The 21,502-nt window shown below is 51.4% G+C and overlaps 1 long non-coding RNA gene and 1 other non-coding gene across 2 annotated transcripts; both read left to right on the forward strand.

Moving 5' to 3' along the window:
* The first annotated feature begins 914 nt into the window (after positions 1-914).
* On the forward strand, positions 915-20,860 carry LOC140394856 (uncharacterized). Its single transcript, XR_011936044.1, has 3 exons — positions 915-1,067; positions 1,396-1,745; positions 20,555-20,860. It is a non-coding gene; the product is annotated as an uncharacterized lncRNA (long non-coding RNA).
* LOC140395819 (U2 spliceosomal RNA) lies at positions 5,597-5,787 on the forward strand. The gene has a single exon (XR_011936330.1). It is a non-coding gene; the product is annotated as a U2 spliceosomal RNA (small nuclear RNA).
* Positions 20,861-21,502: the final 642 nt, after the last annotated feature.

Raw genomic sequence — 21,502 nt, forward strand, 5'->3', positions numbered from 1 at the left:
TGTAAAGAGCAGCTTTGCTAGTGATCATTAAGATAAGAAATTGTGGGGAGTTCTTATTTACTTGATACTCACAATGATCTGGAGCTGCATTAGGCTCCTTGCTTGCTATGGGAACAAGAAAGGCACATAATATAGCTAGATAAGACAGGGTAACCAAATGATAATTACTGCAGGGAATTAACACTTAATGAGGCAGTGGTGAATTTTTACGCTGGATTACGGGACAGAGAGCTAATTAAAGTATGAGGCACTAGCTTGCTGCTTTAATTAGTTCGAACTCCCCAATTCTAGCATAAAACTTGCTGAATCAATTACTGGAGCTATTAATACATGGTTGGCAATGAGCAGTTTTCGAACAGGTTTTTCATAAATGGTATTTGTTCTGTGTTTATTGCTGTGGCAGCTCACATATTTTCAGTTCAGTTTTGGGGATGCTGTTTTACTGCTCTGCTTCTTCCTGTCACGTCAGGAATTTGAAAAGCGCCTTTAAAATTGTTTCTTTTCTTCTGGTTCTATTTTCTTTTTAAATTTTCTAATCGCAGGAATAGAGCCACGTGCCTTTGCCTCCTCGCGGTGTGTTCCCTGTCTGTCCGTAGAATGTACAAGCCTTTGAACACCGGGGAACTGTTACGTGTGAGATTTATGAGGAGAGAGTGTGAGGCAGAGTGCAACACCCTTTTAAACATATGGAGGGTAGATTTTATTTTCTCTTGTGAGCTAAGCGTAGCAAAATCGTAAACGCATTTATAAAGGACGGGTTTACGATTTCACTAAACTTAGTGCTTAGAGGAAATCTTTCCCCGTGGAGCTCTGTTTATTCTTTCAGAGTGAGGAGTCAGCAAGATGCACTTTGAAACCAAAATGAGTGAGCTCTCCCTCTGTAGGAAGGAGGCTGGGGGGGGCGGGGGGCGGGGGCGGGGAGGACCGTCGGGTATTTCTGAATGGAAGAGCTAAAATGAGCAAATGGCTTTCATCGTCTTTAGTTATGTTGCAGTCTTGTGAATGGAATTGTACATCACCAGCCAAGCAGGGTATAAGAACTGAGCGAATGAGTTTTCGTCAACGAGGTAAGTAATTACACCCGTGGTTAATATTTTATGAATCGTTGTTAAAAGCTGAAATCAGTTCATTAACATTTAATGCTGAAGGAATTATTTATTATATACAAATATACACAAGCAAATTGCAAAAAGAAAATCCAGGTAAGTATTAAATAATGCTGTGCAAATATAATGATTTCTAGTTGAGGCTCATACAATTCAAGGATTTACTCGTACACTTTGCATTGATAGAATTTGGAAAGTAATGCTCTTGATTGTTTGAGAATACAAGCGAGTATTTAGATCCGCGTGGATATCTCTTCCATACGTCATGAAAGACATCTTTCTATTTCAGTTTCTCTCGGTTGCAGCATTATTATTATCTGGAAGTCCAACCATCATGGGTTCCACCTACTTCAGGCCAGCGTTTGACTCTCCAGTACGCATTGAAGCAATTGTGAAATGGGCATCCTGAATCACCAGGTGCTGGACAGTAGATGGAAGGTCACAAAGAGGACGTTGTAATATTGTGTATTTCAGCCACTTTTTAAATTGTTTTTTTTTCTGGTGGCATTTGGGTTCGGATCAAGTGGGATTTAAAACTGTTAACAAATCTCAAAACCACACTCACCCACCCACTCCCAGTTCTGATGGACACAGGAAACCCAGCAGCTAAACGGAGGCGAGGAGTGCTGCATGGAGCAGGTAAGTGATTTTCCAGCACTGCATGTGGCAATTTGGGGCTCGGGGTTGGATGGTATCACAAAGTCAAATAAATAATTTTGTTGACCCAAAATGTTGAATGCTACATTGGTAGCAGCCAATCGATCACTTATTCAGTGACAATGCATGAAGGGAGGCTTGGCAGAGTGATCGACAGTCAGCAGTCTTTGATTGACATTATCCATTTAGATGCCATCAACCAGATCTGTAGGCATTGTTGCCACTATCTGTCAATGCCATGCAGAACTAGCTTCATGGGGGACAGAGCATTCCAAAGCAAAATTCAGACCAGTACGGGGACATCTCCAGTTGGGGAGCAGAATATAGGACTGACAACATCCAGTGACAGCCACAGTCAGTTGTGACCTTAAACTTAGATCCACCACCTTGCAGACTTGTTATTCTGTTGACCCGTGATGATGGTGCTGTTCAATGTACAAAAAGGCACCATCCAAGGAATTATTTCAATCGGCCCATCTCCACTTCAGTAGCCATTACACTGGAAGCATAATGGAATGGTTCCTCATGATTTGTCTGTAACATCTTGCTGGAGATTTTGGTTTCATTTCCTATAATTATAATATTTTCCTGTCACTTAATCCTCACCCTCTTCAGATTTGGCCCGGCCAACTAATGAGTTGAGACAACTATTGAACCTTTCCAAAGGCATTCATTCTTTTTGTTACTGTGTTGTGTCACTTTTAATTATTCTCTCTCCCTTTAAAATGTCACTTGCTTGCAATTTTCCACTTCCACCACAAGTAGTGCTGTTGCACACACATCCAAATTGCCACCAGCCTCAATGTTAGCAAACCGACCTCGGAGGGCTGCATGCAAACAGTACACTCCCATTGTTAAAATCCACTTCAAATAATTTTAATGTGGCCGGGCCAGACAGCGAAACAAAGTGCTGCGGTCCAATCTGCTCATTGTGTCATTATGAGGATCTTTCAACTGCTAAAAAGACCATGTCAGACATCCAGAGCGCCCAGGAAGCTCTCTGCAATGCACCACTGTGAAGGTTTATTGGTCCATGCCATCATGGTATGTTCTAGGTGATATTGCCACACGCGAGGATGTCTACATCTCCTTCCTGAGAGGACAATTTTCTGCTTTGTGTCAGTGGTCGATGATAAGTAGTCCTTGCGTTAATTTTGAAAATTTGTGCATACATAGATTATGTGCTAGATTTTGCAAAACACTTAACATTCATGTGAAGGGCCAGTTAAACCCTGTCACAGAGAAAGCCCTCGATGCATTTCTCTTCTGCAATTTGTGAAGGGAATTACGTTGGGAATATTCCTGTCTGAGGGCTACTAGGCACCCTCAGATCACTTTGCCTCAGTTCGTTAACCTTCAGAATTTACAATGGTCTGGGTTAATACCAAGCAGGAGGCCCACCAGCAGAGTACACCACCCACACATTTCCCAAAATAGCACCTGGGTCCTCAACTGGTGTACTGTATGTCACCTGGTGTACTGCATGTCAACTGGTGTACTGTATGTCACCTGGTGTACTGCATGTCACCTGGTGTACTGCACGTCAACTGGTGTACTGTATGTCATCTGGTGCACTGTATGTCACCTGGTGTACTGCATGTCAACTGGTGTACTGTATGTCAACTGGTGTACTGCATGTCAACTAGTGTACTGTATGTCAACTGGTGTACTGCATGTCAACTGGTGTACTGTATGTCAACTGGTGTACTGCATGTCAACTGGTGTACTGCATGTCAACTGGTGTACTGCATGTCAACTGGTGTACTGTATGTCAACTGGTGTACTGCATGTCAACTGGTGTACTGCATGTCAACTGGTGTACTGCATGTCAACTGGTGTACTGTATGCCACCTGGTGTACTGTATGTCAACTGGTGTACTGCATGTCAACTGAGGTACTGCATGTCAGTTGTTGTACTGCATGTCAACTGCATGTCAACTGGTGTACTGCATGTCAACTGGTGCACTGCATGTCAACTGAGGTACTGCATGTCAGTTGGTGTACTGCATGTCAACTGGTGTACTGCATGTCACCTGGTGTACTGTACGTCACCTGGTGTACTGCATGTCAATTGGTGTACTGAATGTCACCTGGTGTACTGCATGTCAACTGGTGTACTGCATGTCAGTTGGTGTACTGTACGTCACCTGGTGTACTGCATGTCAATTGGTGTACTGAATGTCACCTGGTGTACTGTATGTCAACTGGTGTACTGCATGTCAACTGAGGTACTGCATGTCAGTTGGTGTACTGTACGTCACCTGGTGTACTGCATGTCAACTGGTGTACTGTATGTCAACTGGTGTACTGTATGTCAACTGGTGTACTGCATGTCAACTGGTGTACTGCATGTCAGTTGGTGTACTGTATGTCAGTTGGTGTACTGTATATCATCTGGTGTACTGTATATCAACTGGTGTACTGTATGTCAGTTGGTGTACTGCATGTCAGTTGGTGTACTGCATGTCAGTTGGTGTACTGTATGTCAGTTGGTGTACTGTATGTCAACTGGTGTACTGCATGTCAACTGGTGTACTGTATGTCAACTGGTGTACTGCATGTCAGTTGGTGTACTGTATGTCAACTGGTGTACTGCATGTCAACTGGTGTACTGCATGTCAACTGGTGTACTGCATGTCAACTGGTGCACTGCATGTCAACTGGTGTACTGTATGTCACCTGGCGTACTGTATGTCAACTGGTGTACTGCATGTCAACTGGTGTACTGCATGTCAACTGAGGTACTGCATGTCAGTTGGTGTACTGTACGTCACCTGGTGTACTGCATGTCAATTGGTGTACTGTGTGTCAACTGGTGTACTGTATGTCAACTGGTGTACTGCATGTCAACTGGTGTACTGCATGTCAACTGGTGTGCTGCATGTCAACTGGTGTACTGCATGTCAACTGGTGTACTGCATGTCAGTTGGTGTACTGTATGTCAGTTGGTGTACTGTATATCATCTGGTGTACTGTATATCAACTGGTGTACTGCATGTCAGTTGGTGTACTGTATGTCAGTTGGTGTACTGTATGTCAGTTTGTGTACTGTATGTCAGTTGGTGTACTGCATGTCAGTTGGTGTACTGTATGTCAACTGGTGTACTGTATGTCAACTGGTGTACTGCATGTCAGTTGGTGTACTGCATGTCAGTTGGTGTACTGTATGTCAGTTGGTGTACTGTATGTCAGTTGGTGTACTGCATGTCAGTTTGTGTACTGTATGTCAGTTTGTGTACTGTATGTCAACTGGTGTACTGCATGTCAGTTGGTGTACTGCATGTCAGTTGGTGTACTGCATGTCAACTGGTGTACTGTATGTCAGTTGGTGTACTGTATATCATCTGGTGTACTGTATATCAACTGGTGTACTGCATGTCAGTTGGTGTACTGTATGTCAGTTGGTGTACTGTATGTCAGTTTGTGTACTGTATGTCAGTTGGTGTACTGCATGTCAGTTGGTGTACTGTATGTCAACTGGTGTACTGCATGTCAGTTGGTGTACTGCATGTCAGTTGGTGTACTGCATGTCAGTTGGTGTACTGTATGTCAACTGGTGTACTGCATGTCAGTTGGTGTACTGCATGTCAGTTGGTGTACTGTATGTCAGTTTGTGTACTGTATGTCAGTTGGTGTACTGCATGTCAGTTGGTGTACTGTATGTCAACTGGTGTACTGCATGTCAGTTGGTGTACTGCATGTCAGTTGGTGTACTGTATGTCAGTTGGTGTACTGTATGTCAGTTGGTGTACTGTATGTCAACTGGTGTACTGTATGTCAGTTTGTGTACTGCATGTCAGTTGGTGTACTGCATGTCAGTTGGTGTACTGCATGTCGCTTCTCGGCCTTTTGGCTCAGATCAAATGTAGTATCTGTTCTTATCAGTTTAATATCTGATATGTCCTCTCTCTGGGGACCGAATATTAAATTGATTTTTGGGTCTCGCAGATGGTTCAGGGGCTTGCTCCTTCCGCTCCAAAAATCAACCTGGACTTACAGTGCTTCCAGAAATGATGCCCTCACCCCGCTTTGGGGGAAAAATGGGCAGCACGGTAGCACAGTGATTAGCACAATTGCTTCACAGCTTCAGGGTCCCAGGTTCAATTCCCGGCTTGGGTCACTGTCTGTGTGGAGTCTGCGCGTTCTCCCTGTGTCTGCGTGGGATTCCTCCGGTTGCTCCGGTTTCCTCCCACAGTCCAAAGATGTGCAGGTTAGGTGGATTGACCGTGCGAAATTGCCCTTAGTATCCAAAATTGCCCTTAGTGTTGGGTGGGGTAACTGGGTTATGGGGATAGGGTGGAGGTGTGTGGTTGGGAAGGGTGCTCTTTCCAAGAGCCGGTGCAGACTCGATGGTCCGAATGGCCTCCTTCTGCACAGCAAATTCTATATAAAATTCTATATATGTCAGTCTGTGTGCAGCATGTCAACTAGTGTACTGCAAGTCAATTGGTGTGCTGCGTGTGAGTTGGTGCGCTGCGTGTGAGTTGGTGTGCTGCGTGTGAGTTGGTGTGCTGCGTGTGAGTTGGTGTGCTGCGTCTGAGTTGGTGTGCCGCGTGTGAGTTGGTGTGCCGCGTGTGAGTTGGTGTGCCGCGTGTGAGTTGGTGTGCTGTGTGTGAGTTGATGTGCCGCGTGTGAGTTGGCGTGCCGGAGTTGGTGTGCTGCGTGTGAGTTGGTGCGCTGCGTGTGAGTTGGTGCGCTGCGTGTGAGTTGGTGTGCCGCGTGTGAGTTGGTGTGCCACGTGTGAGTTGGTGTGCTGCGTGTGAGTTGGTGTGCTGCGTGTGAGTTGGTGGGCTGCCTGTGAGTTGGCGTGCCGGAGTTGGTGTGCTGCGTGTGAGTTGGTGTGCTGCGCGTGAGTTGGCGTGACGCGTGTGAGTTGGTGTGCCGTGTGTGAGTTGGTGTGCCGTGTGTGAGTTGGTGTGCCGTGTGTGAGTTGGCGTGCCGGAGTTGGTGTGCTGCGTGTGAGTTGGAGTGCTGCGTGTGAGTTGGTGTGCTGCGTGTGAGTTGGTGTGCCGCGTGTGAGTTGGTGTGCTGCGCGTGAGTTGGCGTGACGCGTGTGAGTTGGTGTGCCGTGTGTGAGTTGGTGTGCCGTGTGTGAGTTGGTGTGCCGTGTGTGAGTTGGCGTGCCGGAGTTGGTGTGCTGCGTGTGAGTTGGAGTGCTGCGTGTGATTTGGTGTGCCGCGTGTGAGTTGGTGTGCCGCGTGTGCGTTGGTGTGCCGTGTGTGCGTTGGTGTGCCGCGTGTGAGTTGGTGTGCCGCGTGTGAGTTGGTGTGCCGCGCGTGAGTTGGTGTGCCGCGTGTGAGTTGGTGTGCCGCGTGTGAGTTGGTGTGCCACGTGTGAGATGGTGTGCTGTCAATGAGTTGGTGTGCTGCGTGTGAGTTGGTGTGCTGCGTGTGAGTTGGTGTGCCGCGTGTGAGTTGGTGTGCCGTGTGTGAGTTGGTGTGCTGCGTGTGAGTTGGTGTGCTGCGTGTCAGTTGGTGTGCCGCGTGTGAGTTGGTGTGCCACGTGTGAGATGGTGTGCCGTGTGTGAGTTGGTGTGCTGTCTATGAGTTGGTGTGCTGCGTGTGAGTTGGTGTGCCGCGTGTGAGTTGGTGTGCCGCGTGTGAGTTGGTGTGCCACGTGTGAGTTGGTGTGCTTTCTATGAGTTGGTGTGCTGCGTGTGAGTTGGTGTGCTGCATGTGAGTTGGTGTGCTGCCTGTGAGTTGGTGTGCCACATGTGAGTTGGTGTGCTGTGTGTGAGTTGGTGTGCTGTCTATGAGTTGGTGTGCTGTCTATGAGTTGGTATGCTGCGTGTGAGTTGGTGTGCTGCGTGTGAGTTGGTGTGCTGCGTGTGAGTTGGTGTGCTGCGTGTGAGTTGGTGTGCCGCGTGTGAGTTGGTGCGCTGCGTGTAAGTTGGTGCGCTGCGTGTGAGTTGGTGCGCCGCGTGTGGGTTGGTGTGCCGCGTGTGAGTTGGTGTGCCACGTGTGAGTTGGTGTGCTGTCTATGAGTTGGTGTGCCGCGTGTGAGTTGGTGTGCCGCGTGTGAGTTGGTGTGCCGCGTGTGAGTTGGTGTGCCGTGTGTGAGTTGGTGTGCCGTGTGTGAGTTGGTGTGCCGTGTGTGAGTTGGTGTGCCGCGTGTGAGTTGGCGTGCCGGAGTTGGTGTGCTGCATGTGAGTTGGTGTGCTGCGTGTGAGTTGGAGTGCTGCGTGTGAGTTGGTGTGCTGCGTGTGAGTTGGTGTGCCGCATGTGCGTTGGTGTGCCGTGTGTGCGTTGGTGTGCCGCGTGTGCGTTGGTGTGCCTCGTGTGAGTTGTTGTGCCGCATGTGAGTTGGTGTGTTGCGTGTGAGTTGGTGTGCTGCGTGTGAGTTGGTGTGCTGCGTGTGAGTTGGTGTGCCGCGTGTCAGTTGGTGTGCCGTGTGTGAGTTAGCGTGCCGGAGTTGGTGTGCTGCGTGTGAGTTGGCGTGCCGCATGTGAGTTGGCGTGCCGCATGTGAGTTGGCGTGCCGCGTGTGCGTTGGTGTGCCGCGTGTGAGTTGGTGTGCCGCGTGTGAGTTGGTGTGCCGCGTGTGAGTTGGTGTGCCGCGTGTGAGTTGGTGTGCTGCGTGTGAGTTGGTGTGCTGCGTGTGAGTTGGTGTGCTGCGTGTGAGTTGGTGTGCCGCGTGTCAGTTGGTGTACCGTGTGTGAGTTAGCGTGCCGGAGTTGGTGTGCTGCGTGTGCGTTGGTGTGCCGCGTGTGAGTTGGTGTGCTGCGTGTGAGTTGGTGTGCTGCGTGTGAGTTGGTGTGCCGCGTGTCAGTCGGTGTGCCGTGTGTGAGTTAGCGTGCCGGAGTTGGTGTGCTGCGTGTGAGTTGGCGTGCCACATGTGAGTTGGCGTGCCGCATGTGAGTTGGGGTGCCGCGTGTGCGTTGGTGTGCCGCGTGTGAGTTGTTGTGCCGCGTGTGAGTTGGTGTGCCGCGTGTGAGTTGGTGTGCTGCGTGTGAGTTGGTGTGCTGCGTGTGAGTTGGTGTGCCGCGTGTGCTGCGTGTGAGTTGGTGTGCTGTGTGTGAGTTGGTGTGCTGCCTCTGAGTTGGTGTGCCGCGTGTGCGTTGGTGTGCCGCGTATGCGTTGGTGTGCCGCGTGTGAGTTGGTGTGCTGCGTGTGAGTTGGTGTGCTGCGTGTGAGTTGGTGTGCTGCGTGTGAGTTGGTGTGCTGCGTGTGAGTTGGTGTGCTGTGTGTGAGTTGGTGTGCTGCCTCTGAGTTGGTGTGCCGCTTGTGCGTTGGTGTGCTGCCTGTGAGTTGGTGTGCCGCGTGTGAGTTGGTCTGCCGCGTGTGAGTTGGTGTGCCGCGTGTGAGTTGGTGTACTGTTAATGAGTTGGTGTGCTGCGTGTGAGTTGGTGTGCTGTGTGTGAGTTGGTGTGCTGCCTCTGAGTTGGTGTGCCGCTTGTGCGTTGGTGTGCTGCCTGTGAGTTGGTCTGCCGCGTGTGAGTTGGTGTGCCGCGTGTGAGTTGGTGTACTGTTAATGAGTTGGTGTGCCGCGTGTGAGTTGGTGTGCCGCGTGTGAGTTGGTGTGCTGTTAATGAGTTGGTGTGCTGCGTGTGAGTTGGTGTGCTGCGTGTGAGTTGGTGTGCCGCGTGTGAGTTGGTGTGCCACGTGTGAGTTGGTGTGCCGCGTGTGAGTTGGTGTGCTGCGTGTGAGTTGGTGTGCTGCGTGTGAGTTGGTGCGCTGCGTGTGAGTTGGTGCGCTGCGTGTGAGTTGGTGTGCCACGTGTGAGTTGGTGTGCTGTCTATGAGTTGGTGTGCCGCGTGTGAGTTGGTGTGCCGCGTGTGAGTTGGTGTGCCAGGTGTGAGTTGTTGTGCTGTGTGTGAGTTGGTGTGCTGTCTATGAGTTGGTGTGCCGCGTGTGAGTTGGTGTGCCAGGTGTGAGTTGGTGTGCTGTGTGTGAGTTGGTGTGCTGTCTATGAGTTGGTGTGCTGCGTGTGAGTTGGTGTGCTGCGTGTGAGTTGGTGCGCTGCCTGTGAGTTGGTGTGCTGCGTGTGAGTTGGTGTACTGTCTAAGAGTTGGTGTGCTGCGTGTGAGTTGGTGTGCTGCGTGTGAGTTGGTGTGCCGCGTGTGAGTTGGTGTGCTGCGTGTGAATTGGTGTGCTGCGTGTGAGTTGGTGCGCTGCCTGTGAGTTGGTGTGCTGTGTGTGAGTTGGTGTACTGTCTAAGAGTTGGTGTGCTGTGTGTGAGTTGGTGTGCTGCGTGTGAGTTGGTGTGCCGCGTGTGAGTTGGTGTGCCACGTGTGAGTTGGTGTGCCGTGTGTGTGTTGGTGTGTCGTCTATGAGTTGGTGTGCTGCCTGTGAGTTGGTATGCTGCCTGTGAGTTGGTGTGCTGCCTGTGAGTTGGTGTGCTGCGTGTGAGTTGGTGTGCTGCGTGTGAGTTGGTGCGCCGCGTGTGAGTTGGTGTGCCGCGTGTGAGTTGGTGTGCCATGTGTGAGTTGGTGTGCCACATGTGAGTTGGTGTGCTGTCTATGAGTTGGTGTGCTGCGTGTGAGTTGGTGTGCTGCGTGTGAGTTGGTGTGCCACGTGTGAGTTGGTGTGCTGTCTATGAGTTGGTGTGCCGCGTGTGAGTTGGTGCGCCGCGTGTGAGTTGGTGCGCCGCGTGTGAGTTGGTGTGCCACGTGTGAGTTGGTGTGCCGCGTGTGAGTTGGTGTGCCAGGTGTGAGGTGGTGTGCTGTGTGTGAGTTGGTGTGCCGTGTGTGAGTTGGTGTGCCGCATGTGAGTTGGCGTGCCGGAGTTGGTGTGCTGCGTGTGAGTTGGTGTGCTGCGTGTGAGTTGGAGTGCTGTGTGTGAGTTGGTGTGCTGCGTGTGAGTTGGTGTGCTGCGTGTGAGTTGGTGTGCCGCGTGTGAGTTGGTGTGCCGCGTGTGAGTTGGTGTGTTGCGTGTGAGTTGGTGTGTTGCGTGTGAGTTGGTGTGCTGCGTGTGAGTTGGTGTGCTGCGTGTGAGTTGGTGTGCCGTGTGTGAGTTGGCGTGCCGGAGTTGGTGTGCTGCGTGTGAGTTGGTGTGCTGCGTGTGAGTTGGTGTGCTGCGTGTGAGTTGGTGTGCCGCGTGTGAGTTGGTGTGCCGCGTGTGCGTTGGTGTGCCGCGTGTGAGTTGTTGTGCCGCGTGTGAGTTGGTGTGCCGCGTGTGAGTTGGTGTGCTGCGTGTGAGTTGGTGTGCTGCGTGTGAGTTGGTGTGCCGTGTGTGCTGCGTGTGAGTTGGTGTGCTATGTGTGAGTTGGTGTGCTGCCTCTGAGTTGGTGTGCTGCGTGTGCGTTGGTGTGCCGCGTATGCGTTGGTGTGCCGCGTGTGAGTTGGTGTGCCACGTGTGAGTTGGTGTGCTGTCTATGAGTTGGTGTGCCGCGTGTGAGTTGGTGTGCCGCGTGTGAGTTGGTGCGCCGCGTGTGAGTTGGTGTGCCGCGTGTGAGTTGGTGTGCCGCGTGTGAGTTGGTGTGCCAGGTGTGAGTTGGTGTGCTGTGTGTGAGTTGGTGTGCCGTGTGTGAGTTGGTGTGCCGCATGTGAGTTGGCGTGCCGGAGTTGGTGTGCTGCGTGTGAGTTGGTGTGCTGCGTGTGAGTTGGTGTGCTGCGTGTGAGTTGGAGTGCTGCGTGTGAGTTGGTGTGCTGCGTGTGAGTTGGTGTGCCGCGTGTGAGTTGGTGTGCCGCGTGTGAGTTGGTGTGTTGCGTGTGAGTTGGTGTGTTGCGTGTGAGTTGGTGTGCTGCGTGTGAGTTGGTGTGCTGCGTGTGAGTTGGGGTGCCGCGTGTGAGTTGGTGTGCCGTGTGTGAGTTGGCGTGCCGGAGTTGGTGTGCTGCGTGTGAGTTGGTGTGCTGCGTGTGAGTTGGTGTGCCGCGTGTGAGTTGGTGTGCCGCGTGTGCATTGGTGTGCCGCGTGTGCGTTGTTGTGCCGCGTGTGAGTTGGTGTGCCGCGTGTGAGTTGGTGTGCTGCGTGTGAGTTGGTGTGCCGCGTGTGAGTTGGTGTGCTGCGTGTGAGTTGGTGTGCTGCGTGTGAGTTGGTGTGCTGCGTGTGAGTTGGTGTGCTGTGTGTGAGTTGGTGTGCTGCCTCTGAGTTGGCGTGCCGAGTGTGCGTTGGTGTGCCGCCTGTGAGTTGGTGTGCTGCGTGTGAGTTGGTGTGCCGCGTGTGAGTTGGTGTGCCGCGTGTGAGTTGGTGTGCTGCGTGTGAGTTGGTGTGCCGCGTGTGAGTTGGTGTGCTGCCTGTGAGTGGTGTGCCGCGTGTGAGTTGGTGTGCCGCGTGTGAGTTGGTGTGCTGCCTGTGAGTGGTGTGCCGCGTGTGAGTTGGTGTGCCGCGTGTGAGTTGGTGTGCCGCGTGTGAGTTGGTGTGCCGCGTGTGAGTTGGTGTGCCGCGTGTGAGTTGGTGTGCTGTCAATGAGTTGGTGTGCTGCGTGTGAGTTGGTGTGCTGTGTGTGAGTTGGTGTGCTGCGTGTGAGTTGGTGTGCCGCGTGTGAGTTGGTGTGCCGTGTGTGAGTTGGTGTGCTGCGTGTGAGTTGGTGTGCTGCGTGTGAGTTGGTGTGCCGCGTGTGAGTTGGTGTGCCACGTGTGAGATGGTGTGCTGCGTGTGAGTTGGTGTGCTGCGTGTGAGTTGGTGTGCCGTGTGTGAGTTGGTGTGCCACGTGTGAGTTGGTGTGCCACGTGTGAGTTGGTGTGCTGTCTATGAGTTGGTGTGCTGCGTGTGAGTTGGTGTGCTGCCTGTGAGTTGGTGTGCTGCCTGTGAGTTGGTGTGCCGCGTGTGAGTTGGTGCGCCGCGTGTGAGTTGGTGCGCCGCGTGTGAGTTGGTGTGCCACGTGTGAGTTGGTGTGCCGCGTGTGAGTTGGTGTGCCAGGTGTGAGGTGGTGTGCTGTGTGTGAGTTGGTGTGCCGTGTGTGAGTTGGTGTGCCGCATGTGAGTTGGCGTGCCGGAGTTGGTGTGCTGCGTGTGAGTTGGTGTGCTGCGTGTGAGTTGGAGTGCTGTGTGTGAGTTGGTGTGCTGCGTGTGAGTTGGTGTGCTGCGTGTGAGTTGGTGTGCCGCGTGTGAGTTGGTGTGCCGCGTGTGAGTTGGTGTGTTGCGTGTGAGTTGGTGTGTTGCGTGTGAGTTGGTGTGCTGCGTGTGAGTTGGTGTGCTGCGTGTGAGTTGGTGTGCCGTGTGTGAGTTGGCGTGCCGGAGTTGGTGTGCTGCGTGTGAGTTGGTGTGCTGCGTGTGAGTTGGTGTGCCGCGTGTGAGTTGGTGTGCCGCGTGTGCGTTGGTGTGCCGCGTGTGAGTTGTTGTGCCGCGTGTGAGTTGGTGTGCCGCGTGTGAGTTGGTGTGCTGCGTGTGAGTTGGTGTGCTGCGTGTGAGTTGGTGTGCCGTGTGTGCTGCGTGTGAGTTGGTGTGCTATGTGTGAGTTGGTGTGCTGCCTCTGAGTTGGTGTGCTGCGTGTGCGTTGGTGTGCCGCGTATGCGTTGGTGTGCCGCGTGTGAGTTGGTGTGCCACGTGTGAGTTGGTGTGCTGTCTATGAGTTGGTGTGCCGCGTGTGAGTTAGTGTGCCGCGTGTGAGTTGGTGCGCCGCGTGTGAGTTGGTGTGCCGCGTGTGAGTTGGTGTGCCGCGTGTGAGTTGGTGTGCCAGGTGTGAGTTGGTGTGCTGTGTGTGAGTTGGTGTGCCGTGTGTGAGTTGGTGTGCCGCATGTGAGTTGGCGTGCCGGAGTTGGTGTGCTGCGTGTGAGTTGGTGTGCTGCGTGTGAGTTGGTGTGCTGCGTGTGAGTTGGAGTGCTGCGTGTGAGTTGGTGTGCTGCGTGTGAGTTGGTGTGCCGCGTGTGAGTTGGTGTGCCGCGTGTGAGTTGGTGTGTTGCGTGTGAGTTGGTGTGTTGCGTGTGAGTTGGTGTGCTGCGTGTGAGTTGGTGTGCTGCGTGTGAGTTGGGGTGCCGCGTGTGAGTTGGTGTGCCGTGTGTGAGTTGGCGTGCCGGAGTTGGTGTGCTGCGTGTGAGTTGGTGTGCTGCGTGTGAGTTGGTGTGCCGCGTGTGAGTTGGTGTGCCGCGTGTGCATTGGTGTGCCGCGTGTGCGTTGTTGTGCCGCGTGTGAGTTGGTGTGCCGCGTGTGAGTTGGTGTGCTGCGTGTGAGTTGGTGTGCCGCGTGTGAGTTGGTGTGCTGCGTGTGAGTTGGTGTGCTGCGTGTGAGTTGGTGTGCTGCGTGTGAGTTGGTGTGCTGTGTGTGAGTTGGTGTGCTGCCTCTGAGTTGGCGTGCCGAGTGTGCGTTGGTGTGCCGCCTGTGAGTTGGTGTGCTGCGTGTGAGTTGGTGTGCTGCGTGTGAGTTGGTGTGCCGCGTGTGAGTTGGTGTGCCGCGTGTGAGTTGGTGTGCTGCGTGTGAGTTGGTGTGCCGCGTGTGAGTTGGTGTGCTGCCTGTGAGTGGTGTGCCGCGTGTGAGTTGGTGTGCCGCGTGTGAGTTGGTGTGCTGCCTGTGAGTGGTGTGCCGCGTGTGAGTTGGTGTGCCGCGTGTGAGTTGGTGTGCCGCGTGTGAGTTGGTGTGCCGCGTGTGAGTTGGTGTGCCGCGTGTGAGTTGGTGTGCTGTCAATGAGTTGGTGTGCTGCGTGTGAGTTGGTGTGCTGTGTGTGAGTTGGTGTGCTGCGTGTGAGTTGGTGTGCCGCGTGTGAGTTGGTGTGCCGTGTGTGAGTTGGTGTGCTGCGTGTGAGTTGGTGTGCTGCGTGTGAGTTGGTGTGCCGCGTGTGAGTTGGTGTGCCACGTGTGAGATGGTGTGCTGCGTGTGAGTTGGTGTCCTGCGTGTGAGTTGGTGTGCCGTGTGTGAGTTGGTGTGCCACGTGTGAGTTGGTGTGCCACGTGTGAGTTGGTGTGCTGTCTATGAGTTGGTGTGCTGCGTGTGAGTTGGTGTGCTGCCTGTGAGTTGGTGTGCTGCCTGTGAGTTGGTGTGCTGCGTGTGAGTTGGTGTGCTGTCTATGAGTTGGTGTGCTGCGTGTGAGTTGGTGTGCTGCGTGTGATTGGTGTGCCGCGTGTGAGTTGGTGTGCTGCGTGTGAGTTGGTGTGCCGCGTGTGAGTTGGTGTGCCGCGTGTGAGTTGGTGTGCCACGTGTGAGATGGTGTGCTGTTAATGAGTTGGTGTGCTGCGTGTGAGTTGGTGTGCTGCGTGTGAGTTGGTGTGCCGTGTGTGAGTTGGTGTGCCGCGTGTGAGTTGGTGTGCCGCGTGTGAGTTGGTGTGCCGCGTGTGAGTTGGTGTGCCGCGTGTGAGATGGTGTGCCGTGTGTGAGCTGGTGTGCTGTCTATGAGTTGGTGTTCTGCGTGTGAGTTGGTGTGCTGCGTGTGAGTTGGTGTGCCGCGTGTAAGTTGGTGTGCCACGTGTGAGTTGGTGTGCCACGTGTGAGTTGGTGTGCTGTCTATGAGTTGGTGTGCTGCGTGTGAGTTGGTGTGCTGCGTGTGAGTTGGTGTGCTGCCTGTGAGTTGGTGTGCTGCCTGTGAGTTGGTGTGCTGCGTGTGAGTTGGTGTGCCACATGTGAGTTGGTGTGCTGTGTGTGAGTTGGTGTGCTGTCTATGAGTTGGTGTGCCACGTGTGAGTTGGTGTGCTGTCTATGAGTTGGTGTGCTGCGTGTGAGTTGGTGTGCTGCGTGTGAGTTGGTGTGCCACGTGTGAGTTGGTGTGCTGTCTATGAGTTGGTGTGCCGCGTGTGAGTTGGTGTGCCGCGTGTGAGTTGGTGCGCCGAGTGTGAGTTGGTGTGCCGCGTGTGAGTTGGTGTGCCATGTTACGATGTTACGATGTTATGGTGGCTCCTGGCATTCGAGGGAAAAGCTGCTCCCTGATCACCACTGGATCATGGATTAAATTGTACCGGGTATGGGCGAGCCTGACCTTCCCTGAGCATCGCAGTCACATAAGTAAGAAGAAAGACTTGGCGCATCACTGCTTGTCTGATATTCCTCTCCCCGCACATGTTAATATCCTACAATTTAAAACACCTAGGCCCGCAATTCCCTTGAAACTGCTCCTACCCAGCCACTCAGAAAGAGTGGCGGAATGGAAGAAGCTCTGAGGAAATTTGCAGCCGAGGTGCCAGCATTCCAGAGATAAATATTGGGATGCAATTCCTATCCATTGACCAATCATTCGACATGCACGTAAAACAAGATTCCCCATGTTGTACCTGCACCACGTTTCTGTACCAAAACTATTAACAGGATAATTTTCATCTGCTGGTGGTTCCGGAAATGAATAGCAGAAGGCAGGTACTACATCAAAGCTCCCTATGTAAATTGGAGTTGGGGCCAGTGTTGTGTAATGGTGTGATAAATACCACCTGGGAAAATGGATATTCAAACAATTGGCAATAAGGGAAATATCAAGAGTAGACATTGAAAACCACAATTTTCTTTTACTAAAGCTGCCAATTAAGAGGTTCCAAACTGCTTGGAAATCTAGCTGCATTTGTGCCATGGGAAGTAACACAATAGCTCGTACAGAATCATGAGCCAGGTTTCCTGGAGTCACTTCAATCTCGTCAGAAAAATATTTCTTTCTTTTAAGATGCCCTGCTAATGTGAGATGTGCATGTGTAATTTTCATCTTCAATTTCATCGGCTGGAAAGACAAGAAAGACACTGGCTTGAGATGGCTGCCACGGGTCACCTGGCATGTCTGGTATTACATGATGGTCAGTTTCTGGAAGTTTCCAATGTGGATTACAATTAGGACAAGCCAAGGCAAACCTCCTATGGAATTTAACATTTGCTGATATCAAGAATTACTTCAGCGATGAAGTGAAACTGGAAACTGGCTCTCTCCATTTGCATTTCTATAAAGCTACATTTCAGACAGAGACAAGTCTACTGGAACAATGGCTATTTGGAAAGTCTTCTTCCTAGCTCACCACAGGAAAGAATGGCCCATTCAGAAGTGATGGCTGGGACATTAAAAAATCTAATTACCCAGGCCTGAGGGAAGTAGTAGTGTAGTAGTGTTGTCAGTACCAGGGGTAATGCTTTGGAGACCCAGATTCGAATCCCACCATGGCAGATGGTGATATGTGAATTGAGTCCCTACATGCTAATAGTAACCACCTCCAGGCTACCAGGGAAGCAAAGGCCAGAACATCTGCCTCTTTCTCCTCCTGGATTCCCGGGTCTTCTGACACCCCGAAAATTGCCACCTCTGGACTCAGCACCACCCTTGTTTTTAACACCATGGACATGACGTCCGCAAACCCCTGCCAAAATCCTCTAAACTTTGGACATGCCCAGAACATGTGGACATGGTTCGCTGGTCCTCACGCACATTTTGCACACCTGTCCTCCACCACAAAGAATCTGCTCATCTGGGCCACTGTCATGTGAGCCCGGTGAACAACCTTAAATTGTATCAGGCTGAGCCTGGCACATGTTGCGGACGTGTTGACTCTACTCAACGCGTCCGCCCATAGACCATCCTCTATCTCTCCTCCCAGCTCCTCCTCCCACTTGCGCTTCAGCACCTCAGTCTGCGTCTCCGCCGACCCCATAAGTTCCTTGTAAATGTCCGAGACGCTCGCTTCTCCTACCCACCCTCTGGAAACTACCCTGTCCTGAATCCCCCTTAGCAGTAGGAGCGGGAAGGTTGACACCTGTTTACGTAGGAAGTCCCGCACCTGTAGATACCTGAATTTGTTTCCCCTCGCCTACCCAAACTTTTCCTCCAACGCCCGCATACTCGGAAAGCTCCCCTCTATGAAAATATCCCCCATCCTCTGAATCCCTGCTCTCCGCCACATCCGGAACCCCCCGTCCATACTCCCCGGGGCAAACCAGTGATTATCACAAATTGGGGCCCAGACCGATGCTCCCACTGCTCCCACATGCCGTCTCCACTGGCCCCAAACTCTCAGGGCCACCACCACCACTGGACTGGTGGAGTACTGCGCCGGCGGGAACGGCAGAGGCGCAGTTACCAACGCCCCCAAACAGGTACCTTTACATTAAGCCGCTTCCATACGCACCCATGCTGACCCCCCATCACCCACTTCCTGACCATGGCTATATTCACCGCCCAGTAATAGTTGCTAAGATTTGGCAGCGCCAGCCCGCCCTCCCCCCCACTCCGCTCAAGCATTACCTTCCTTGCTCGCGGGGTCTTACCCGCCCAGATGAAGCCCGTGATCACTCTGTTGACCCGCCTAAAAAAGGACCGCGGAATAAAGATGGGGAGACACTGAAATACAAACAGGAATCTCGGGAGGACCGTCATCTTCACCGTTTGCACCCTCCAAGCCAGAGACAACGGGGCGCGTCCCATCTCCGAAAATCGTCCTTCATTTGGTCCACCAGCCGGGCCAGACTTAATTAATGCAGCCGGTCCCATTCCTGCGCCACTTGGATGCCTAGGTACCTAAAGCTTCCCTCTACCAACCTAAACGACAGTTCTCCCAGTCGCCTCTCCTGTCCCCTCGCCTGGACCACAAACATCTCACTCTTTCCCATATTAAGCGTAAACCGGCCAAATTCCCCTAGAGTCCACCAGATTTCTTCCATCCCCACTATTGAGTCCGAAACGTACAGAAGCAGGTCATCCGCATAGAGCGAAACCCTGTGTTCCACCCCCCCCTCCACCCCCCCGGACCAGTCTGCTCCACCCCTCGAGGCTCTCGGAGCAATTGCCAACGGCTCTATAGCCAGCGCAAACAATAGTGGGGAGAGAGGGCATCCTTGCCTCGTCCCCCGGTGCAGTCTAAAATAGTCCGATGTTGTCCTGTTCGTCCGTACACTTGCCACAGGAGCCTGATACAGCAACCTGACCCAGTCAATAAAGCCCCGCCCGAATCCGAACCGTCCCAGTATCTCCCACAGATATCAATGAGGGGGCAGGAGGTAATGATTTGCAGTATAGCTGTATAAATAGAGTTGGCCAGTGTGGTACCAGCTAGAGAAGGAATCAGTGGTGAATGGCTGATACTTTGCTACATATTGTTGTAAATAAAGTTAATTGCTGTTTGACTCTACAAAGTTGTGCTGGATTCTTCATGAGTCTCACAAAAGAATCTAAATTCCACCTGCTGCTGCAGTGGGATTTGAATCCATATCCCCAAGAGCATTAACATTAGTAGACCAATGACTTTATCACTTGAAAATGAAATGAAATGAAAATCGCTCATTGTCACAAGTAGGCTTCAAATGAAGTTACTGTGAAAAGCCCCTAGTCGCCATATTCCGGCGCCTGTTCGGGGAGGCTGTTATGGGAATCGAACTGTGCTGCTGGCCTGCCTTGGTCTGCTTTCAAAGCCAGCGATTTAGCCCTGTGCTAAACAGCCCCTTGATTAAACGTGGGTGGGATTCTCCGGCCCCCCAGCCATGTGTTCACTGGCGGTAGGATTCTCTACTACCGTTGCTTGTCAATGGGATTTCCCGTTGAAGTCACCCCACATACTGCCTGGGAACCCTCGGGCGGGAGTGCAATACCAATGGGAAAAGAGAATCCCAACAGACAGAGAATTCTGACCATTATGACAAAAGCCACAAAGAAGTCCAAAAGGGACTTTGCGTTGAGATGAACGACAAAGTGGGTGAATTTGACCACTGCTCACTGCTGTGGCTGGAGCAGAATGCAGCTTACAATGCTTCACCCAGGGTGTGGCTGCAGAGGGCACACAGAATGATGGGGCTCTTAAGGCAAGGGAACAGAAGCTGAGGATCCAGCTGGAGTTAGAGATAAAGGAAGGAAAGATAAATGGGCAGCACGGTAGCATTGTGGATAGCACAAAATGCTTCACAGCTCCAGGGTCCCAGGTTCGATTCCGGCTTGGGTCACTGTCTGTGTGGAGTCTGCACATCCTCCCCGTGTGTGCGTGGGTTTCCTCCGGGTGCTCCGGTTTCCTCCCACAGTCCAAAGATGTGCAGGTTAGGTGGATTGGCCATGCTAAATTGCCCATAGTGTCCAAAATTGCCCTTAGTGTTGGGTTGGGTTACTGCGTTATGGGGATAGGGTGGAGGTGTGGACCTTGGGTAGGGTGCTCTTTCAAAGAGCCGGTGCAGACTCGATGGGCCGAATGGCCTCCTTCTGCACTGTAAATTCTATGATTCTATGATTCAGTGTTGATTTTTGAAAGGTGGGATGGCAGTAGTAGTTTTGATGGGGGCAAAGAACAGAAGATGAGGTAAGTGGAAAGCAAGTATTGGTATGTAACAATCTGAGGAAAATAATTAAATGGACAGGGATAAGTCAGGAGAGGATTGAGGGAGCATGGGATGAGTCTCAGAAGAGGTGAACCCAACAAGGGCTGGAGGCCAGGGTTGAAATCATAAAGTTTTTCAAGGATGGAGCTGGAATAGGAAGAGGGCCTGGAAGATGTTGGATCAGGGATGGAGGATAGTAGTGAATGGGGATGGCACATTGTGTTACTGGGGAGTTGCTGAGGCAAGAGGATCTAAAGGGAGCGAAAAGGGTAGCTTTAATTTTGGATAGAATGAACCTATAAGCTCCTCACACTTGGTGATGGAGGTAACATTTGGTGTTAGTGACTGTCAGGGTCAAGATCAGAATCAATAAACCGATTAAATAGTCAGACACTGAGAGACAAGCAGGCAAATTTACTCACAATTTGTGCTGAGCTGCAGAACTATAATTTGTGTATCACTGTCTAATAGTGCAAAATAACTTGCATATTAAATTCAGCTCAGAAACCTACATGCATGTTCCTTATACAGAATAAAATCCCGTTGATTTTTCCAAATAACATTTTCATTTGCTTCAAATTAAAACTTTAAGTAAAGCTGTGCACCATTGGCATTGACTGCAGCTGTTAATATAACATCAGAATAGTGACAGTAATTGAATTAATGGCTGGTGTTTGTCCTGGTGATTACGTGTACAATGGAGAACTCATTTTTTTGGCACACAGCAGGATAAAGGCGAAGGGCACAGAAGAAGATGCACGTGCGTGGAGCAGAGAGTATAGAATTACAGAGACTGAGAGAAAAACCGTGTGTGTGTCTGCGCGAGTAAGGGAGAGAAAAAGAGCGGAATGCAAATTGGAGCCACAAAGGCAGGCGCATTATCAGCTGGAACTGGTTCACATTGTTTTAAATAAAACGTATGACAGGAGTGTTAGAAACCAAACACTGAAGTCTTTGTAATTTTTTTTTCATTCTCACTTACATGCCTGACCATAACTCACTCTTGGAAATAAAAACCATATTACACAGGCTGCCATTCAGTTTCCTCTATTTATTCAGTACTGTGTTTAGGGAGTATATCATTTTGACAGTCTGCCTGCTTCTAGTGTGTCTATAATGTACTTATATTATCTTTTTTTTTGCCAGTAACAATAGCTGATTAAGAAGATTGCTGCCACAGTACAAGCCCAGTTTAACGCTGTTGTATGTTGGTCAATTAACAAAGATGAGATAAACTGCCATTATTTAACACCGATTAAGCTTGAACTTAAATTCGAGTTAGCATGCAACAATATTTTGGCACCAAATGAACGTGGTTAGAATGAGCCACTAATTCCAGGTGGATTATGTTGCTGTAGCTGCTCTGGCTTTTCACACCATTCTAATTTTCTGGTGTATTTTCAGTTGCCAATTTGTATTTTTCTGAGACACCCGTTTACTTGGACGAGACCGGAGGGATAAGCAATTCTCTTGTAAAACACAAGTTTTTGACGTAAAGGTTTGCGTGCGTCTAGATGCTCATTTTCAAGGCCTTAAGTGGGTGCCTGAGGGACCAGTTTGGCAAGAGGCGTGAGCACCTGCACCACGCGAGCCGTGCACCGCCCGCCATATTGGATCAGCATCCAGAATTCAAAATATTTAAATCCTTGCATTTGTCTGCATTAAATTTCATC

This window comes from Scyliorhinus torazame, chromosome 18 (assembly GCF_047496885.1).
Source record: "Scyliorhinus torazame isolate Kashiwa2021f chromosome 18, sScyTor2.1, whole genome shotgun sequence".
In the NCBI taxonomy this organism is placed as follows: domain Eukaryota; kingdom Metazoa; phylum Chordata; class Chondrichthyes; order Carcharhiniformes; family Scyliorhinidae; genus Scyliorhinus; species Scyliorhinus torazame.